The sequence below is a fragment of the Geotrypetes seraphini genome, chromosome 7 (genome assembly GCF_902459505.1).
Source record: "Geotrypetes seraphini chromosome 7, aGeoSer1.1, whole genome shotgun sequence".
NCBI classification, from domain to species: domain Eukaryota; kingdom Metazoa; phylum Chordata; class Amphibia; order Gymnophiona; family Dermophiidae; genus Geotrypetes; species Geotrypetes seraphini.
The window spans coordinates 102,898,414-102,918,893 of NC_047090.1; the positions used below are offsets into that span (position 1 = coordinate 102,898,414).

General features: G+C 41.8%; 1 protein-coding gene across 2 annotated transcripts in view; it reads right to left on the minus strand.

The window, feature by feature from the left end:
- Nucleotides 1-20,480, minus strand: part of TMEM121 (transmembrane protein 121) — a 397,349-nt gene that overhangs the window by 179,326 nt on the left and 197,543 nt on the right. Inside the window, exon 2 of one of the 2 annotated variants that reach the window (XM_033953463.1) lies at nucleotides 12,915-12,983. The exons of the other annotated variant lie outside the window; for it this stretch is intronic. The gene's annotated coding sequence lies outside the window, so the exon portion shown is untranslated. The remainder of the gene's footprint in view (nucleotides 1-12,914; nucleotides 12,984-20,480) is intronic. 2 annotated transcript variants of the gene reach the window in all.

Genomic DNA, 20,480 nt, shown 5'->3' on the forward strand with positions numbered 1-20,480 from the left:
AAAAATATTATAAACCAATATAATATTTATATTATATATAATATTATATATATCTTATATATCTTATTATATTATATTATATATATTATATATAACTTATATATATTATTATATTATATAAATATTATATATATCTTAATAATATAAGAGACCCGGTGAAGATCAAATGCATAAAGCCAGATACTATAAAATATATCTGAGTATTCTGGTGGCATTTCTGAGGGTCTCGGTGACTAACAATATATGTGAGGGGGATTAAGAGGTAGTCAGAGTTGGACTACTCTCGAAGCACCAGATTATTATACTCTTTCATTATTACTTAGACACGCTGTTTACATAATATGTTTAAAAATAGGCATAGTTATGAGCAGAAAATAGGGGTGGTTGATTTAGGCATTGTTAGGCGTGTCTAGAAGGCCTCCACGCATTTGTGGACATTGATATGATGACATCACACTCATGTGCGCATGCATTTGATGTCATCATGTCAACATCCGCACATGAGCAGAAGCCCTCCAAATGCGGTCCCTAGCTTGGGGCCTTCCAAAACCTGGACAAACTGCTGATAAATATCTTTCTACTTGGGACCAAGACGCCAATAACACTTCACAACATTCATTCCTTGATCACACGTGCAGAACACAAATAAACCCTAAACAAATACAGGACCACAAACTAAAAGTCCTAATATACACAAAATAAACCCTAAGATACCAGACTCTGCACCAGAGAAATAGAAAGAAATACATTTATTCCTGAACAGTGCAAAATATTGAGAACAGATGTAAATTCTGAAAACTGACACATTTCAATCACTAAATCAAAAATAATATCACTTTTCATACCTTTGTTGTCTGGTGATTTTATTTTTCAGCTCATCTTTTCCCAGTCTCTGGTTTCACTTCCTGTGCTCTTAACTGTTTCCATGGCTTTCTTATCTAATTGCTGTTTTTTTTCTCCTTCATTTTCTGCCTGTATCCATCCTTGGCAATAACTTTTAACATTCAACTTTCTTCCATTTTTCTGCTTCTTCCTCAAATCTATCTAATTTTCCAAGTCTTCCCTTCCCATCTATCCATGTGTACCATCTTCTCCCTCTTTCTTCTCCCCTATTCCCAACTATCTATAAACAGCATTTCTTCTTTTGTATTCCCTTCCCCATTCATCCTGTTCCTATGCACCATCTCCTCCCTCGCATTCTATTCTTCCTCACCCCTCACATTCATGTGCACATGTCTTCCCTCTCTCTCCCCTTTCTCTCCATCCCTGTGTACCATCTCCTCCCTCTCCTATGGTCTGACATCTGTCTTACCCCTTTACCCCTCTTATGTTCTAGGATCTTTATCCTCTCCTTCCCATAGTCTGGCATCTCTTTCTCCTCATTCCTTTCCTTTCTCTCCCCCCCCCCCCCATCTTTTGTGGTCTGGCATCTCTCTGTCTTTCCCTTCTTCCCCTTCCTTTCCCTGGTCTGACATCTCTCTCTTCTTCCCCCCACCCCCTTCCTCATCCAGTGGTCTGACATCTCTCTCCTTCCCCTCCTCCCATGGTCTGGTATCTCTATCTGCCCCTTCGCTTTCTTCATCTAGGGCATCTTTCCTTCCCTTTCCTCCCCATTCTGCAGTCCAGTATCTCCCTCTCTCTCCCCCCCTCCCCCCGATCCTGTGCTTGCTCACCCAGCACTGCTGTAACCCTTCAGCTGTCATCAGCATCAGTGAACTAAGCACTCTACCTTCAGTGATTCGGAGGGCCTCCAAGCATTGCAGGTGTGACACAATGACATCACCGTATTGCATCCGCACATACACAAATGCCCTCCAGATGCAGCCCCGAGCTTGAAGCTTTTCAAAACCCAGATAAAGTGCTGGGTTTTGAAAAGCTGTCTGGACACCTGGACAGTCCTCTATCATGTCCAGGTAAATCCGGACGTCTGGTAACCCTACTCATTAGTGCACTTTAGTAAAGCTAGCCTTAATTTTATTGTCTAGTGCTGAAAATCAGAGCCAAGTGCTTGAATTTTTCCCACGCTCTAACTCCACCCTCATAATCATCCAGACTATGATGGCTACATATCATTTGTATATTGTTACTAGATGGATGCAATGCTGTACACCTGTTGATTTTCATAAAGTCTGATTGGCCTCATTGTGACTAGATTTTAAGATTAATGATGTCTTCTTCAGGTCAGTGGTACTGTCTAACATTTTAGGCAGACATTAAAAAGGTTTGTCTCCATAGATACAAATGAGAAACCCCTTTTATGCTTTCTAAGATATGAAATTGTTGAAAATAATTATGGTAAAGGGATCCATGCCCATCTGTTTATCCATATGTCACACTGAAGGCATAACCACTCTCTAAAAAGGGATGCAAATTAACTGTGTAGGACATAGATTAAAAAAAATATTAATCTCCAGTAAGTTTGGAATGACAGGTCAATATTTTTAGAGAACCTAAGCCTCCAAAACATAAAATCCCTCTTACGCACAGTGGCACCGTCTTAGAGGGGGCACTGGCACCTATCCATCCTCCCACCCCACCCTCTCACCCTCCCTCCCAGTACCTATTTAAATCTTCGCCAGTGAGCAACTTCTTCGGCCTCGCACCAGCCTGGCTCTCCTCTGAAATCACTTCCTAGTCACGGAGCCAGGAAGGGGCCAGGAAGAGACAGCAGAGGAAAAGCCAACACAGACCAGAAAAGCTTTTTGCGCTGGCAAAGATTTAAAGAGATATGGGGAGAAGGGATGGTGCATGTATGGCATGGGGTGGGGAAGGAAAGGGGCAGAGGAAGCAGGGGGATGGAGAGGAGAGTGCGGGGGGGGGGGGGCGTAAGGGGGCACCACTGCCCCAGGCACCTCCTACCCTCACTACGCCACTGCTTATTTATACTATATAAATTCACAGATCCATATTGTATCTACACTCTAAACTCCCTAAACACCATCCCCATATTCTCGTTCAAGCAATTCCATTCAAATCAATAATCTATATAGAAGAAATGGGTAGCCTGAAAATTTACATACTGTTTCCTGTTTTGAAATGAAAATTAATAGTGTGCACAACCTGCAGATGCCCCCTTATGCTATAATCATACAGCCCAGTTTTTAATGTGATTTAAACAGCCCGGAGAGGCTCCTGACCATTTAAAATGCTTGTCTGGTGCTAACCATGAATATTCAATGACATTTAACTGGCTAGGGCCGCTGAATATCAGCACCTGCCAAAACTTGCTAGCTTTTAAATGTTTCAGGCGTGCAGTCAACACTTATGCAGTAAAAGGCCATATTTAGCCCTTAACCACATCCAGTGTATCACAAGCTGATTGCCACGGTGAGATTTTAGGTGTGCCGTGAAAGAGACGAGTCGGTCACTAAAGGCACCGTCACTGCCCACCTCTCTCTGTCCCCCTCTCCCAGCAATGGGGGGGGGGGGCGGTAATTTCCAAAATCTGGCAGTTAATCTGGGATTTGGAAGGCCCCCGAGCTCAGGGATGTGTCTACATCTGTGAAATGGGAAAGTCAGAAATCTACCCAAAAAGTGGGTGTGGGCAGAGTTTGGGCATGAATTGTCTTAGGTGCTGGTAGGTATCCACTTTAGATGCCAGTAAGTTAGGCCTAACATTAAGGGCTCCTTTTACGAAGGCGCGTTAGGGCCTTAACGCAGAAAATAGCATGCACTAAATTGCTGTGCGTGTTAGCCGCTACCGCCTCCTTTTGAGCAGGCGGTAGATTTTTGGCTAGCGCACGCTATAGCATGCGCTAATCCAGTGCGTGCGCTAAAACGCTTAGCGCACTTTCATAAAAAGACCCCTAAGACACCTACTAGAACTTAAGTTGAGTTAGGCACCATTAGATGCAATTCTTTAAATGGCGCCTAACTTTGATTGGCATGTGGTAGGTGCCATTTTCAATGGTGCCTATCAATTTAAGCACCGTTTATGAATTCAGGCCCTTTGCCCGCAGTTCCTTACCTAATTTTGGGCAAACTATGTTGAATTGACATCATAGTGAGCACTTTTCATAAAAAGTGTGCACTAGTTGCTAATTCAATGAATAAATCAGTACCAGAAAATAAATCTACGCTAAGCACTATTCTATAGAGGCTGCTCTGAGCCAAATATCCTCTACAGAACAGCACATAGCACCAAGTGTCGGGCACTACCACTTATGGCAATTGAAATCTGGTATAAATGCTGGTGCCCAACTCGTGGCATTTGGGTGCATAAATAGCACTATCCCAGACATGGGCAACTCCGGTCCTCGAAGGCCGGAATCCAATTGGGTTTTCAGGATTTTCCTAATGAATATGCATGAGATCTATTTGCATGCACTGCTTTCAATGCATATTCATTGGGGAAATCCTGAAAACCCGATTGGATTCCGGCCCTCGAGGACCAGAGTTGCCTACCCCTGCACTATCCTATAACAGTTCACTAAATTTTCAGAATTCCTCAACCTACCTATGCCCCCTCCTTTTGCCATGTCTCTTTAGTTTTACACCATGACATTTAGGTGCTTGGTGTTATATAATCTAGCTCTATCAAATCTTATTTCTAGTTACACTTAATTATTTACTTCAAAATCTCAAAAAGTATACCACAATAATATTTAATATATTTAAGCCAGATCTTCAGACGTGCCTTCTATATAGTTATATCCTGTATCATTTGTAACTTGCACACACTTGTCATGGATCAGCTTATGACATTTCCTAACTCTTATTTTTTTTGTTGTTTTTTTTTTCTGTTAATTTATTTATTTCAAATATTCGTTATAAATAACTCTCTTTAAGCTTAAAGTAAACTACTTATCTGCTCTCTACTGATGTAATGGCGGCCGGGGACTAGTTTCATCTGACTTGTTTTACCAAAAGTGGCTGCTTTAAGCAGAACACCGAGGAATGAGCCAGAGAGGCAATAATTAGGGGACTTCCTTGAAGCAGCCACTTTTGACAAAACATATTGGATGAAACTAGTACCCGGCTGACATTACAACACTGGATAGCACATAAGTGGTTTACTTAATCTTAAAGAGAGATATTTATAATAATAATAAAAAAGTATTTGAAAGAAATAAATTTAACAGAAACCCTCCTCAAAAAAACAAAAGAGTTAGGAAATGTCATAAGCTGATCGATGACAAGTGCATGCAAGGCACATCTGAAGATCTAGCTTAAATAAATTACATATAATTGTGGTACACTTTTGAGATTTTGGTTTTATAGACTAGCACACAGACAGATGCCCACGCAAATCCTAATTATTAGCAATCGATGTTAATAATTGAATGTCAATGTCAATTGATTAATAGTTAATGGTTCATTAACTAATTAGTTTGCATACACATCTTGGATTCATACCCAAATTTGGAGTATCGTGTGCACTCTTTCCCAACAGCATACTCTCTTATTGCTTAACAAAATTCATTTCAAATGACAACCCATCCCTACTATATACGGTGAAGTCTACAAATACATAAACACCCAATACATATTTCCACACACAAGCCACCTGCATGTACAGTACCCATGCCCACACAGACACACTGACACGTGCATTCCATCTCTCCATATGCACTCACATACCTGCAAGCCTCACAGCCATCCATAACCCTCATACATACCATATACACACCATATTCCCACTATCTTAAACAATCATACAGCTACCCACACCTGGCCTTGCATTCCTTTACCCCTTTACCCACCAAAGATACTTGCAGAAAACTACAGCTAAAGTATGTTTATGTTTATTAAAAATATTTATATACCACTTAACTAGCCAAAAAAGGATCAAAGCAGTTAACAATATAATTCAATCAAAGTAATGAAAAGAACTCCATTTTAATAGTAAAGATTAAAAAAATACATTTCTAATACATAATATTTAATATAAGTACTATTGCTACTACACACACAACTGACATTTTTATGCCCTGACATCTACCCCCCCCAGATATGCAATACAAAAACACACACCCAGTACATTTGCAGCCACACAAACATCATTCAACTCCCCATATATCTTGTACTCACCTGCCATAGACACATGCATCCCTACACATATCTAAATACCTGTTCCCTTTTCCTCACAACCCCTCATACATTTCTATATGCGCACAACTACCCAACCCCTTCAAACAAGCTTACAATTCATGCATTCCTAAAAATCACAATGTATGTAACTATATATCTCCCACCCTAGCACACAACCTCCTATATAACTCTTCCCGCCACATAATATAGTTCCCCATGCTACCCAACTTTAGTGGAGGAGTGGCTTAATAGTTAGTACAATGGGCTTAGAATCTGAGGAACTACATTTGATTCACATTGCAGCTCTTTGTGACCCTGGTCAAGTCACTTAAGGGCAAATTCTATAAGATGCGCCCAAAAGTTAGGGGCCTAATTAGGCACTGTTCTGTGCAATTCAAGTAAAATTGGGTGCTGTTTAATGAATCACGCTGAACGGAACCTATTTTGGAGGCGCCCAAGAAATAGGCCAGCTCTAGGCACAACTAAAAGTTGTAGAAGGCATGCAGTTGGTGGGGAAAAGTCTCCTGGTTCGGGGAGGGAGGGGGAAGGGGGAGCTGATGGCATCAGCGGCGGGGAAGGAACACTAGTGAGTTGGTGATAGGAATTGAACTTCAGAGGGGAACTTGAATATAAACTGAGACCCCTGAAGCAAGCCAGATAATTAGACATCTGGATAATCGACGTTTGGATATTTGGAGTCCCACTGTATATCAAATCCATGACCCTTTACCATAACCTCCATCTACACCTCAATCACAATACCCTCATACAATCTTCTTCTACAAATCTATATTAAATAGCATTTCCAAGGCCATTCCACTGTATGCCTCCCTTAATTGGCAAACTCTATCTAAAACACAGGTTATAACTTTACAGGTTGGTATTATCATATATGTAAACTATAGGAGGAAACATACAGTAGAATTTTCAGCTGGAGTGAGTTGGGGCCCTCACTGTTACCACCACCACACCTTGGCCCAAAAAAATAGTAAACCTTGCTCTGCGGACCAACCCAGCCATGGGCAGGAAAAAGTTGGCAAACCAGAAAGGCTTGTAGGGTCCAGTCAATGTTTAATAGTGTAATTTGTTTTATTCAGTTTAAGTTGTAATTAACCAATGTGGTGTCATCTTCAACAGTAAACAAGTTGTAGTTCAATAAAAGAGTATCAATTATAGTTTGTTTTTATTACCAAGATGTTATAAAATTTCACAGCTGTGAGTGGAATGTTACTTCTGTGAAATTCTTTAGAAACAACAGCATGATAATTCAACATTATCTGTTTTCTTTTCACACTTAGGTCCCAGGGGCTTAGTTGATAGAAAGATCCTTGAAGGTCAGGGTTATTTCTTTTAACAGTGCTAGAGAGGTACATTGATAATTGCTTTCATCTTCTTGAACAATATGAAAGTTTGTCATCTAATCTAGTCTTCGGTTTATATACTGGGTCATCTCCCGAAGGAGCTCAACTCGGTTCACAAGTGGTTAAGATCAGAGTATATAACAGAATATAAACCTAAAAGGATAAGCATGCTATTAATGCATCAGTTTCATAAATTCTCTAATAATTAAGACAAAAATATAAAATAGAATGTAAAAGTAAAATATGCTATTAATGTGACACTTCAATAATTGAGCCACTAGTGTATTGCGTGACCAAGATTTTAAGTCTTTTCAAAATTTTTGCAACTGACCTATCAATCTTACAGTCAGGAAGTTTGTTCCAAATTTCTACCAGATTGAATGCCATAGATTTGCTAAGCTTCCCAACAGATTTAAGTCCTCTAGAAGAGGGAAACAATAGTTTATATATCTGTGTAATCGTCGAATAGCAAGATCTGGTAGTATTCCAATATAAGGGAACTGAAGGGTCAAATATTCCATAAAGGAACTTAAAGATAATGCATGCACACTTAAACTGTATCCTGAAACGAACTGGGAGCCAGTGAAGCTTTCTCAACAAAGAGGAGACATGGTCGTACTTTCTTTTTCCAAAGATAAGTCTGGCTGCCGTGTTTTGTATCAACTGTAGCCGATCTAGACTACCCTGTTTAATACCCAAGTAAACAGAATTCCAATAATCTAGCTGAGTAAGCACAGTGGACTGTACCAACACTGAATAATGTTCTTGATGAAATAGTGATCTAACTTTCCTCAGAATATGCAGACTAAAGAAACACTTTGCCAGAGAGTTTATCTGATTGTGAAATGTAAGTGATGAGTCAAAAATAATACCCATATGTTTTGGGGATGCACGCTAAGCAAAGTCTCAGTCTGTAATTGCTATGACCCTGCATTCCTCTTCGACTCCGTTGATGAGTTCTCACAAGATGGTTATATTATTTCTGCAAAGAAAGCACTCGGGCTCTTTCATTTCTTTCAGAATTTTAAATGTCACACTTTTATTTGAAAAAAAAAAAAAAGTCTTCTCCAAAAATATCTCCCAGCTACCCAAAGTACAATCTAAGGTCCTTTGAAGGAGATGACAGAACAGATATCCATAGATGTGTGTGCGTGTATTTTTCTAAATGAAATAAATTACTTTTATTCATACATAAAAGACTAGGCTGCCAGGTTTAAAGGCAATTATATTTTGTCACAAAAAGACTACAGACTGTATGCATGAATATACTAGGTATATGCTGTAGTGTTTTCAACAAAATCTTTGTGCATTTTCCCTACCCCTAGAATATAAAATCATTGATCTAAGGTAGTACAGAATTATTGTAGTAAAAAAGAAATGTAGCTCCTTTGAAATATAAAAAGACATGCTACCTATTAACCATAAAAGAAATGCTTTTGATATAGTATACTGTGAAATCCAGTACATAATCACTTTTGTATATATATATATGGCATTGCACACAAATTGGAGTGCATAGCTGATTTGTGCATGCAACATAATTGTTTAACAAGCCAATTGGAAATTAACATCTAATAATTGACACTAATTGACACAAATTAGAAGTTAACACACAGAGCTTTGTAGGCACATTCTATAAAGTTGTGCAAAATCACTTCTAGTGCACAAATCTCAAAAAGGGGGCATGGCCGAGATCAGTGGCATAGTAAGGTGGGTGTGCAGACCACTCTGAGCGCCAAGTCAGTGGGGGCGCTGGCACTCTCCGTCCCACCCTGCCAGGCTAGCATCATCCTTCCCCTACACCCCGTATCTCTGTATTATCTTCGCTAGCACAAGCAACTTCTGCCTGTTGATTGCGCCAGCCCGGTTGCTCTCTGAATCACTTCCAGATCAAGGGGCTAGGAAGTGATGTCAGTGGGAAATCCAACGCTGACGCGAGGAGCATGCTGCAGAAGCCACTCGTGTTGGTGAAGATTAAGAGGGAGAGCACAAGTGGGGACGGGAAGAAATGGGGGCACACAAGGAGTGGGGGCATGGGGGGACACCACCTCCCCAGGGGCCTCCTACCCTTATGCCACTGGTCGAGATGGATCAATCATTCGGGTGGCCACGTCATATAGAGTTACACAGTTTTGAGGGATTGTGCCCTGAGGAAACCCAGATAGGGTGAAACATGTTGGCAGTACTCTGTCCCTCTTGGCTGAACCACCCAAGATAAGTGTAACAAATTTTACTAACTATTTATTGAATGAACACACAAGCAAACTATAGCATTGCACAAAAAAATATCTCTAAAAATTAATGACCCGATGACGATAGGGGGCGTAAAGCCAGTTGCTATGAGATATTATTGAGTATCTGGTGGCACCTCTGAGGACCTGAAGGTTCTGGTTATTGAGCAGTTGTGGCATAGAAGATTTCGTGGGGAGGGTTATAGTGAAACCCTCTCTTTAGGTTGTTATAGCACATATTCTTCTATAATTATTCTTTAGTTACAAGCCTATATACTAATTTCAACTGGTCGAGATGGAGCATGAGCAGATTGTGGGCATTCCTAAAAGTTAGGTGCATTGCTTTAAAATATGCTCAATTTATGCACAGGTATTTAGGCCCCTGGTTTTCCTTAGTCTAAATGGGTGTGCCTATAGATTATGATGGATACGGCCACTAAGCACCCTCCAGGGATTCAAGACAAGGTTAGACGAGTTCCTGCTGAACCAGAACGTACACAAGTAAGGCTAGACTCAATTAGGGCACTGGTCTTTGACCTAAGGGCCGCCGCGTGAGCGGAATGCTGGGCACAATAGATACTGGTCTGACCCAGCAGCGGCAATTCTTAGGTTCTTATGATTTTTTTAGGCATCCTATATACAATTTGGTCCTATGAATCTAATTTTATGTGCAGAGTCCTAAAAAGGAAAAGCAAAAAAACACTGTGGAGAAGATGTCCAAGATGCAGGCTTTATTGAAGATACAAACGTGAAATCCACATGATAAAATGTCAAGGACCCAAATGATGGGGACATAGGACCTAACAGGGTCCGTGTTTCGACTACCCTGTCTTCCTCAGGGGTCCCTAAAGTTCTAAAGGTAAAAACATGTGGATTAAAGGCTAAAAAACAATTCTGCTCGGGAACTCTGTAACACTTCAAAATCTCACCAAATACATAGTTAACAAGGGGAATTGTAAGGTTAGAAACCAGCTAACATGAACAATATTATTTTAAACCTTGAGTGACAAAAGCTAGGTACTGTTGCCTTTGAAACAAATGCAGCGGTGAATCATCATTTTACCAGAAATCACTTATTATTTTCACCATAGGTAGCCATTAATACAGCACCAAGTTGTTCTAGCACAAATTGGTAAGAATGATGCACTATGTTTCTAAATTGAAAGCAATATACCATTATTTAGTCATAAATGAGTTTCAGTTACTCACTGGATTTTAACATTCTGTTTTACACTTTAACATATGCTATATCAGCGTTGAAGGGGGCGATTTTTACATTACTCCAATGGGCAACCCCAGGGTCATTTGCAGCCCCTGAAGTCCTCCATTTGGGCTCTCAATCAGTTGGCAGAAATGCTCTTCAAAACGGTAAATGTATTAATTTCAATCTTGCTCACTTGATATAGTGACTGCAATCAATCTCTTAAGTGTGTGAACTCCCCCCCCCCAAGAATGTCTCTGCTATAGAGAAGGACATGTTGGATTCTTTGGAGAGTTACTGAGGGTGTGCTTTTGAACATTGTAGGAGGAGTTGGATGGTCTTTTGCATAAGTGGGAGGGGAAACAGTATAAAAGGGAAATGAGGAGTGAGATTGAGGCTTTTGGTTATCCTAATTCTCTTGCCAGAAACCTAGTACTGAGAGAGACTCCTGAGGTACTGATTGCTTGTGGAGGGAAAGTCTGAAAGGGTTGCCAGAAGAGCAGACAACAACGTGAGAGCAGAGAACATAAGAATAGCCTTACTGGGTCAGACCAATGGTCCATCAAGTCCGTTCTCACGGTGGCCAGTCAAGGTCACTAGTACCTGGCCAAAACCCAAGGAGTAGCAATATGCCATGCTACCGATCCAGGGCAAGCAGTGGCTTCCCCCATGTCTCTCTCAATAACAGACTATGGACTTTCCCTCCAAGAAATTGTCCAAATCTTTCTTAAAACTAGCTAAGCTGTCTGCTCTTACCACAACCTCTAGCAATGAATTCCAGAGCTTAACTATTCTAGAGAGTTTCACGGAGAGAGAATATGAGACTTTATTTTTCCAAGGGGTCACCAAGAGAGGACAGAGTAAGGAGTGTGTGGAGATCTAACTCCAAAGGGAAACTGTGAGTGAAAAGACCCTGCTTGCAGAGCCTGTGTGGAGTGTTTCAACTTGACAGGAAAGATACAGTGGGCCCGTGTGTATTAAGGAATTGTATGAAGAGATTGGGGAACATAATAGAAGTGTTTCTGAAGTGACTTTATCATAAACAGCTAGAAAAACCAATTTCAGTATTCACAGCAGAAGAAATTGTAAATAGTTTATACAACGACGTTGCAATCAGGCAAAGTTATCAATTGTCCAATGGTCTCAGCTTGATTCCTTGATAAGTAATTACGTAAAGGACTGAGTGTGGTAATTAAAACCTGGGACTGGGACTCTTCAGCCTACCAGAGTAAGTCCAGCCCTGACTTGCACCCATCTCACAGACTTTAAAACAGTTCCAAATACATTTCTTTTTGTAAGCACTGGTAGCAGGTGCCTAACCTGACTGTGTGTGAGCCAGGCCAATGTTATAAGTGTGTTACTCAGGTGTCTCATTTATGGAATTTACTACTGTGTCAATCAAAAATAAAATGAGTTTTAATATATTCTTGACGTGGGTTTTTTTTTTGCAATTTTTGTGTCTGTTGTTCAGTTTGGGCAGGCGTTGTGTGTGATTGCTCATGTTATGTACCTAAGTCAAACTGAACTACAGACAGAAATGGCAAAATAAGGTCACAGCTTTATTAATTAAACATCCAACATAATCCTTAATTACAGCAATATGATAGTACAGTTGATATGGTCACACTCCGTTTTTCAGCCTAACAAAAGATCACATCTCTCCAATACTCCACTTAGGAAAGGTACTGTCTTCAGCCCCTTCAGCTACCTGCCTAGATGGTGTCATTCTGTGCATGCACATGATGTCATCATGTCGACACCTGCACAGGCGCATATGCAGACGTCATGCATATGATGTCATCATATTGACGTTCTCGCATGCACAGAGGCCCTCCAGAGGCGGCCCTAAGCTCAGGGATGGATATACAAAGTTCAGGTGGGGGCAGGGTGGGACTGAGGGTAGAGTGGGGCAGGGCTGAGGATGGAATGGGGAGAGGCCAGGTATCCTCTTTTTTTAAAGAGGAAATCTAGTAACCCTAACAGTATACCATCACACATTAGACAGCTTACATGCCTTAAACCACCATGGAAGTGCAATTCATAACAAAGCACATTGCTGTCGTGTAAGAATATAGACACAAACTTACTTACATTTTTAAAATGCCAGGATTTAGAAACTTTTCTTTTTTGCAGTACAGGCAGCAGAAGACTTCTGAATACCTGGGGGGAAATTAATATGGTTTCAAAAGTATAGTATTGAGGGAATTCTATAAATAGTGCTAACAAATGGGCATTGAAAAAAAATCAGCTAAGCGCTATTCTATAAAGGGCATGCACCCTGTACAGAACAGTATGCAGCTCCAACTCCCACACCTAACTTTGGGTGCCAGACTTATGCCTGCTGAAAACTGGGGTAAATGCTGCTGCCCAAGTTAGGTGTGCTTCCCTAGTCCTCTATAATAAAACCCTAAGCTAGCATGTGCATTTACAATGCCGTGATCCCTGCTGCCGTGATGTATGCTTCCGTGCCGCACATGTGCACTGCCTGTCCTCTGCCCCGATCTACGATGCCGGCTGACTTCCTGCGCAGCCGCTGCCAGGATGCCTCTTCTCACCCTTGGACCAGCAAACGCAGCAGCCGCAGTTTCATCTTGCAGCTGCGGGGCATTTGCTAGGCCGGTCGACTTCGATAATGCAAGGTGGGCCAGCCCAGCAAAAGCCCCGAGGCTGCACGGGCAGTGGATGCTGGACAGGGGGAGCAGGGAAAGGAGAAGGGGTACTACTGGACAGGGAAAGCAGGGAAGGCCTGCTGCTGGACAGGGGGGGAGGTAAAACAAAGGGAGAAAGGCTGCTACTGGACAGAGGGAGCAGTGAAGGGGTGCTGCTGGACAGGGGGGAGGTGAAAGGAAAGTAGAAGAGCTACTGCTGGACAGGGGGAGCAGGGAAGGGGTGCTGCTCGACACAGGGGAGGTAAAAGGAAGGGAGAAGGGCTACTGCTGGACAGGGGGAGCAGGCAAGGGGTGGTGGTGGACAGCCGAGGAGAGAGAGAGACAGAAAGAAAGAAAGACAGACACACACATGTATTCTAGCACCCGTTAATGTAATGGGCTTAAAGACTAATATTCTATAAATATGCACATAACCTTTTGGAATGCTCCCGACACACCCATTCCCTTCCTATAAAAGGGATGGTACAACTTCCCTATAAGGAAAGGCTAAAGCGGCTAGGGCTCTTCAGCTTGGTGAAGAGACAGCTAAGGATATGACAGAGGTCTATAAAATATCGAGTGGAGTGGAAAAGCTAGATGTGAATTGCTTGTTTATTATTTCTCAAAATACTAGAATTAGGGGACATGCAAGGAAGCTACTATATAGTACAGTAGATTTAAAACAAACTGGAGAAAATATTTCTTCACACAACGTGTAATTAAACTCTGGAATTTGTTGCCAGAGACTGTGGGGAAAGCTGTTAGCTTAGCAGGGTTTGAAAAGTGTTTAGATAATTTCCTACAACAAAAGCCAATAAGTCATTATTAAGATGGCTTGGGGAAATCCACTGCTTATTCCTAGGATAAGAAACATAAAATCTGTTTTACTCCTGGGGATCTTGCCAAGTACTTGTAACCTGGGTTGGCCACTGTTGGAAACAGGATACTGGACTTGATGGACTTTGGTCTGTCCCAGTTTGGCAACTCTTATGTTCTTATAGTGCATATCCCCTCAATGACTTTAAAACTCACAAATATATTACAAAGTAGGTAGCTAGCATCAATAAATTAATAAAAAGGCAAACTGTTTTAAAGTCATTGTGCCGTTTTAAGCTTTTTATACAAGACAATTCTTTAAATCAAGCAACTCTTAATGATATTTGACTTTATGTTTTTCACATTTAATTTTTTCTCTCTCTTTTTTTAAAAAAAAATTTACAGTAGGGGCTGGAGACCTCACGAATTCAACCTTATAAGTGTTATAGATGACTGCCTAGGTCAGGGGTAGGCAATTCCGGTCCTCGAGAGCCGGAGCCAGGTCAGGTTTTCAGGATATCCACAATGAATATGTATGAGATGGATTTGCATGCACTGCTTCCTTGAGATGCAAATCTATCTCATGCATATTTATTGTGGATATCCTTAAAACCTGACCTGGCTCCGGCTCTCGCAGACCGGAATTGCCTACCCCTGACCTAGGTAAAAGTTTTTATTTGATATTTGAGTTCTCTATGAGGTGCTGTGTGCCCTTTTAAAAGTAAAGGTTATTTAGGAAGATTTTTACATCTTCAATTTTATCTTATTTTATTTCTAGGTGGGTCATTTGTCCAATAGACATTTCAATTCTGCTCCTGAAGCAGGCATAATGTGCTGAAACATGTTGGGCCGATTGACTAATAGTTCAAGTGTTTTGGACTCACCACTAATAATAAGGTTCTTTTGGTATTTTTATGAACTTCTAACAGCTACTAGCTTTATATTGCTGATCTATGTTACAACAAAACATTTGTACAATGCCTTCTTTTTATGCAAATAGATAATAATAATAATAATAACAGCTTATATACCGCAATACCGTGAAGTTCCATGCGGTTTACAAAGATTAAGCAAAGGTACAATTGATTGACTTTAAGAGGGGAGGAAGAAAGAGGGTTAATAGGACAGGAAATCCATTTTTGAGGAGAGAGTGATCAATAGAACAAGTTAATCGCTATAGAGGGGAGAGAGAAGAGAGGATCAGTTGTCTAGATGCTTTAGGAACAAGTGTGTTTTTAGACGTTTCCTAAATTCCCCATAAGTAGTGGGCGAAAGCAATTGTTCTAGGTCTTTACCCCATGATGCTGCTTGGTGCGAGAGAAGATGTTCATGGTGTTTTTTCAGTTTACAACCTCTCACTGGGGGGGAAACGAAGTTGGAATGTGAGCTTCTCTTGTGTCTGTTGGCTGAGAAGACGAAAAGGTCAGTTATATATTTAGGGGCAAGTCCGTGTAGTGCTTTGAAGCAGAAGCAGGCAAATTTAAACTTTACACGCGCCTCCATTGCAGGCAATGCAGCTGCCGGTAGTAGGGTGTCACATGGTCAAACTTCCTCAGCCCAAAGATCAGTTTGACCGCTGCATTTTGCATCAATTGTAGATCTCATGCATATGCATTGGGAGAATCCTGAAAATCAGACTGGGTTGCAGCCCTTGAGGAATGAGGTTGCCCATTATGGACTACAACCATTGTTTATGATTTTTAACAGAGGGCTCCTTTTACAAAGCCACAGTACAGGTTTGTACCACAGGCCGGCGAAGTAAATGCTCCAGTGCTCATAGGAATTCTATGATCATAGGAGCATTTATCTCACTGGCCTGCGGTACAAACCTCTACCACAGCTTAGTAAAAGCCAGCAACAATGGGGAAAAATGTAGCTGAATGTAAATCACCTTGAAAAAGGCGCGACTTAAAGCCATAAAAATAAATAAAGTCTTGAAGTTTCCATTCCATTATCATACGGAATTATATTCTTTGGTACTTCAATTATGAATAGGAGCCCGCTCAGTAAGTTCAAGAATAAATCTTTTTCTCATTATGACAGGAGTTACTATACAAATGTTTACAAGGAATTGGAAGCAATGGGATCGGTTAAATATGCCGTTTTGGTGCGAGACTCTTTGCATGTATTATCGATATGAGAAAATGTTATCAGAGAAAGCGAATGAATCCCAAAATTTCATAGGAATCTGGGGTCCATTAGATTCTTTTGTTAAACAGCTTTAAAAGCATTCTTGAACCTGCCAAATTAAAGATTCATATTTTACATACAAATCCAGAAAGAGAGGGAAGGGAGTTGTTTATTTTGTGTTTCATGTGTGGAGGGGCATAATCAAAAGGAACGTCTAAGTCCGTTTTCATCCAACTCGCAAGTCATCCAAGTAAAAAATAGCTTAGGACACAATTTCAAGAAATACGTCCAAATTTTTTTTTTTCGTTTCGAAAATCGTCTAACTATACGTCCTGCCGATCTGATCATCCAAGTTGCTAAATCGTCCATCTTAATACCACATTTTCATCCAACTTTTTGTCCAAGTCAAAAATGCCTAGAACAAGCCCTGTTGGACGTGGGAGGGGTCTGCAAAGTGATGGACTGAACACCCAGACATGGCACCTAAATAGTGGAGTACCTTACAGGGCACTGCTGTGAACTTCACAAAAAGGGTGCCATGTCATCATCTCACTACAGCTCCCTTATGGGTCATGGTGAGCCCCCCCAAACCACATCCAGAATCCCCTAGACCCACTTATCTACCACCCCAACAGCCCTTATGGCTGCAGGAGCCACTTATATGCCAGTACAATAGGGTTTTGGGGGTGTATAGGGGAGTGCACATGTTTCAGTATCAATGCAGTGACTACAGAGGCTTATGGGCATGGGTCCTCCTCTCCATGGGTCCCTAACCCACCCCCAAGATGGCTTAAGATGCCTCTGTGCAGGTCGACTAGGCTTTCCTATGGCGGGCTGCAAGGTGATGATTGTCTGGAGGCTGAATTTTAAAGGTGTGATTATGATTTTTGTGGGTGATCACTGGGGTAGTGTGTGGGGGGTCTGTATTATGTGTTTGCAGTGCTTATCTGGTTACTTTATGTGAGTTTTGTGACTTAGACCATGTTTTAAATGGTCTAAGTCACAACGTCCAAGTTCTGTCGATCCTGTGCTGTATAACTTTTGGTTATACATGCAGTACGATCAAGTCTAAGCCAGCCCACGTCCCACCCAGCTCCCAACCTAGACACTCCTCCTGAAACGTCCCGTTTAGCTATGGTCGTTCAGCGGCACTAGGAAGGCCTAGGTTGTTTAGAAATACCATACATCCAAAATCCGTTTTTATTATTGGCACTTGGATGTATTTTGACAATGTTTGTCCAAGTGCCGACTTAGGCCAGTTTTTGGATTTTTTTCTCTTTCGATTATGAGCCCCATAGTATATAAGTGCTTTTAAGAAATGTTGATGTCTATTTTGTTGCACATTCTGTAAGATGTTTTTATAAAATTAATAAATAGTTTAAATAAATAAATGCACCTTCTGACACCAGACAAGCTGTGAATTCTGAATTGTAAATGTTTGTCTCACTTGTATTGAGGCGTGGAGGGGCATAATAAAAAAAAATGGGTTGGGCCCTTGTGCCTAAGGCCCCGCCCACAGGAGGGGCCTAAGACTCCCGGGCCTATTCTGGTTGGCCCAGGCACCTTAGACCCCACCTGTGGGCGGGGTTTCAGATGCCTGTGCTAATCCGACCCATTCTGCAGCCGGCTGGCCTGCCAGACAGGCGGGTTTGCCACCCGTCTGTCCGGCCAACATTTTACAGGTATGGGGGGTGGGATTGGGGGTTGAGGGGTTGTGGGGTCGGCGGGGGGGGTTGCAGGTCAGTGGGGGGGCCAATCAGGGGTTTAGGGGGCGGTCATTGGGGGGGTTGTGTCGAGGGCAGGAGGGCCTGGGATCCCTCCTGCCCGTATTGTAGTGGGGGGTGGGGATAGGGAGTACGCCTGAGCAGGAAGGGTTGGGCTCCCTCCTGCCCGATATTGTAGGGGGTGGGGGGCGAGAGGCCAGGAGGGCTTGGGCTCCCTCCTAGCCCAAACGTAATGTGGGGGTGCCGACGATCGCTGGGGCAAGAGGGCTTGGGCTCCCTCTTGCCACGAACGTAGTCGGGCAGTCGGGGTGCCGCTGGACAAGAGGGCTTGGACTCCCTCTTGCCCCGATAGTCGGGGGGGGGGGGTGATGTATCGCGGCAGGAGAGATTGGCCATCTCCCCTGCCGCGATGCGATCACTCCTCTACCCGAACTGCCATAACCCGCGGCAGGAGAGATTGGGCATCTCTCCTGCCGCGGGTCACGGCAGTTCGGGTAGAGGGGTGCTCACATCGCGGTAGGGGAGATGAGGCATCTCTCCTGCCGTGATGGTTTTGGTGGGTGGGTGGGTAGGTTGCTGGGCCGCTGAACTGATCACGCCAGCCACCATCAGCTCAGCGGCCCCTTTTTCAGCACTTAGACCTGTTTTGACTTTGTCTAAGTCAAAAACATATAAGTGCCGACTAGGCAACCTGCCTAAGGTTTTGGTTATACTTGCTGCACGAGTAGGTGTAGGTCGGCCCACCTCCCGCCCACCGCACGCCCTTTCCCCTCCTCTAAACACGCCTCTTTTCTTTCTATGCGTTTAGTAGCAGGGGAAAGGCCTAAGCTGGTTTTAGATACGTCTAAAACCAGCTTTGGTTATGGGTACTTGGACGATCAGGCTTTTTGATCGTCCAAGTAGCCATTTAGGACACTTTTTAGACATTTTTTTATTATTATTATGAACGCCATAGCTTCAATTTAAGCGTTCCCCTAAACATAGGGATGTTTATTGTAAGACTTTTCAAAGTAATGCAGCACATGAGACTTGTTTAAAGTGCGAGATGCACATTATCTTTATATATTAGGCTTTTAGAAGCAAACATTTTGGCTGTGATTAAGAGATCTTCATTAAGTACAATTTAAGTTATTCTGGCTTGGAATCAAATAATTAGATTATATTGAGGAGTGCCTATATTCTGTGTTATAATTAACAAGATGTGTGTATTAGAACAATTAAATGTTGACAATTTGAAACATAAATGAGATTTCCATCATTATGCTCTCTTCACCGATTCTTTCTTTAGAAATAATTTGTCTCTGCTATCTTTTTCATTACTGCAGGAGCACTCAAATAGAATAATCAATATAAGGTTACTAGTGCTTAGTTTCAAGGAAAAAAGTGAAGTGAGAATATTTATTAAGAACAGTTTTTCCTTGTTAAACTGTCTTTTTCATAAAGAGTATAAAAATAAGTCATTTCAGTCAAGCTGAGTAGATGTAACAATTTATGAACTTTAGATAGTCTCAAAACGATTTTCCTATAAACGAGGGTCATTTCATAAATAATAGACAGTTCCATGTGGAAGAAGTGTTACAGCAGTGTATTATCATGATTTTTTGCAAAAAATGTGCAGAAAAATGCACAAAACCCAACCTCAGTTGCTCTTGGCTGGGCCACTCATTCTTCACAACGCTCGCCCGCACATAGGGAATGTCATCATTGAAAAACTATACAAATACGGCTGGGAGGTGTTACCTCATGCTCCCTACAGTCCAGACATGAGTCCACCAGACTTCAACCTTTTTCCAAAGTTGAAACAACCTATGCGTGAATATCGTTTTGCATCTCTGGAAGGGCTTTTTTTCCGCCGGTACCCGAGCCATTCAGCAACTGAACAAAAATGGTGTCTTGAATGGAATAATGAAGCTTACCGGACGTTGGGACTCAGTCACTGCAAACCAGAGAGACTATATTGAAAGACTGTAAAGAAATACTTGAAAAAAAAAAAATAAAACGTAAATTTTTTTTTAAAATAGTGTGCATTATTTATGAAATGACCCTCGTACATTTTTGGTTTGTTTTGTGTAGCATGTGTGTGTGTGTGTGTATGGAGGGGGGTTGGGTTTCCAATTTTGGTAAAATAGCTTAGATGAGATGATGGTTTAACACTGTCTGTGGGATGATAATCTCACATGAGAACTTCATTTCACACATTGGCAAGGTTTAAACTAGAGAAGGGTGTGATAGATGGAAGCTAAAGCCATACAGGATAAGCCTCCTCTCCCCCCCCTTTTTTACTAATTCACAATAGAGGTTTTTACTGCGGCCTGAAGTACAAAAATTTCTGACTCTGC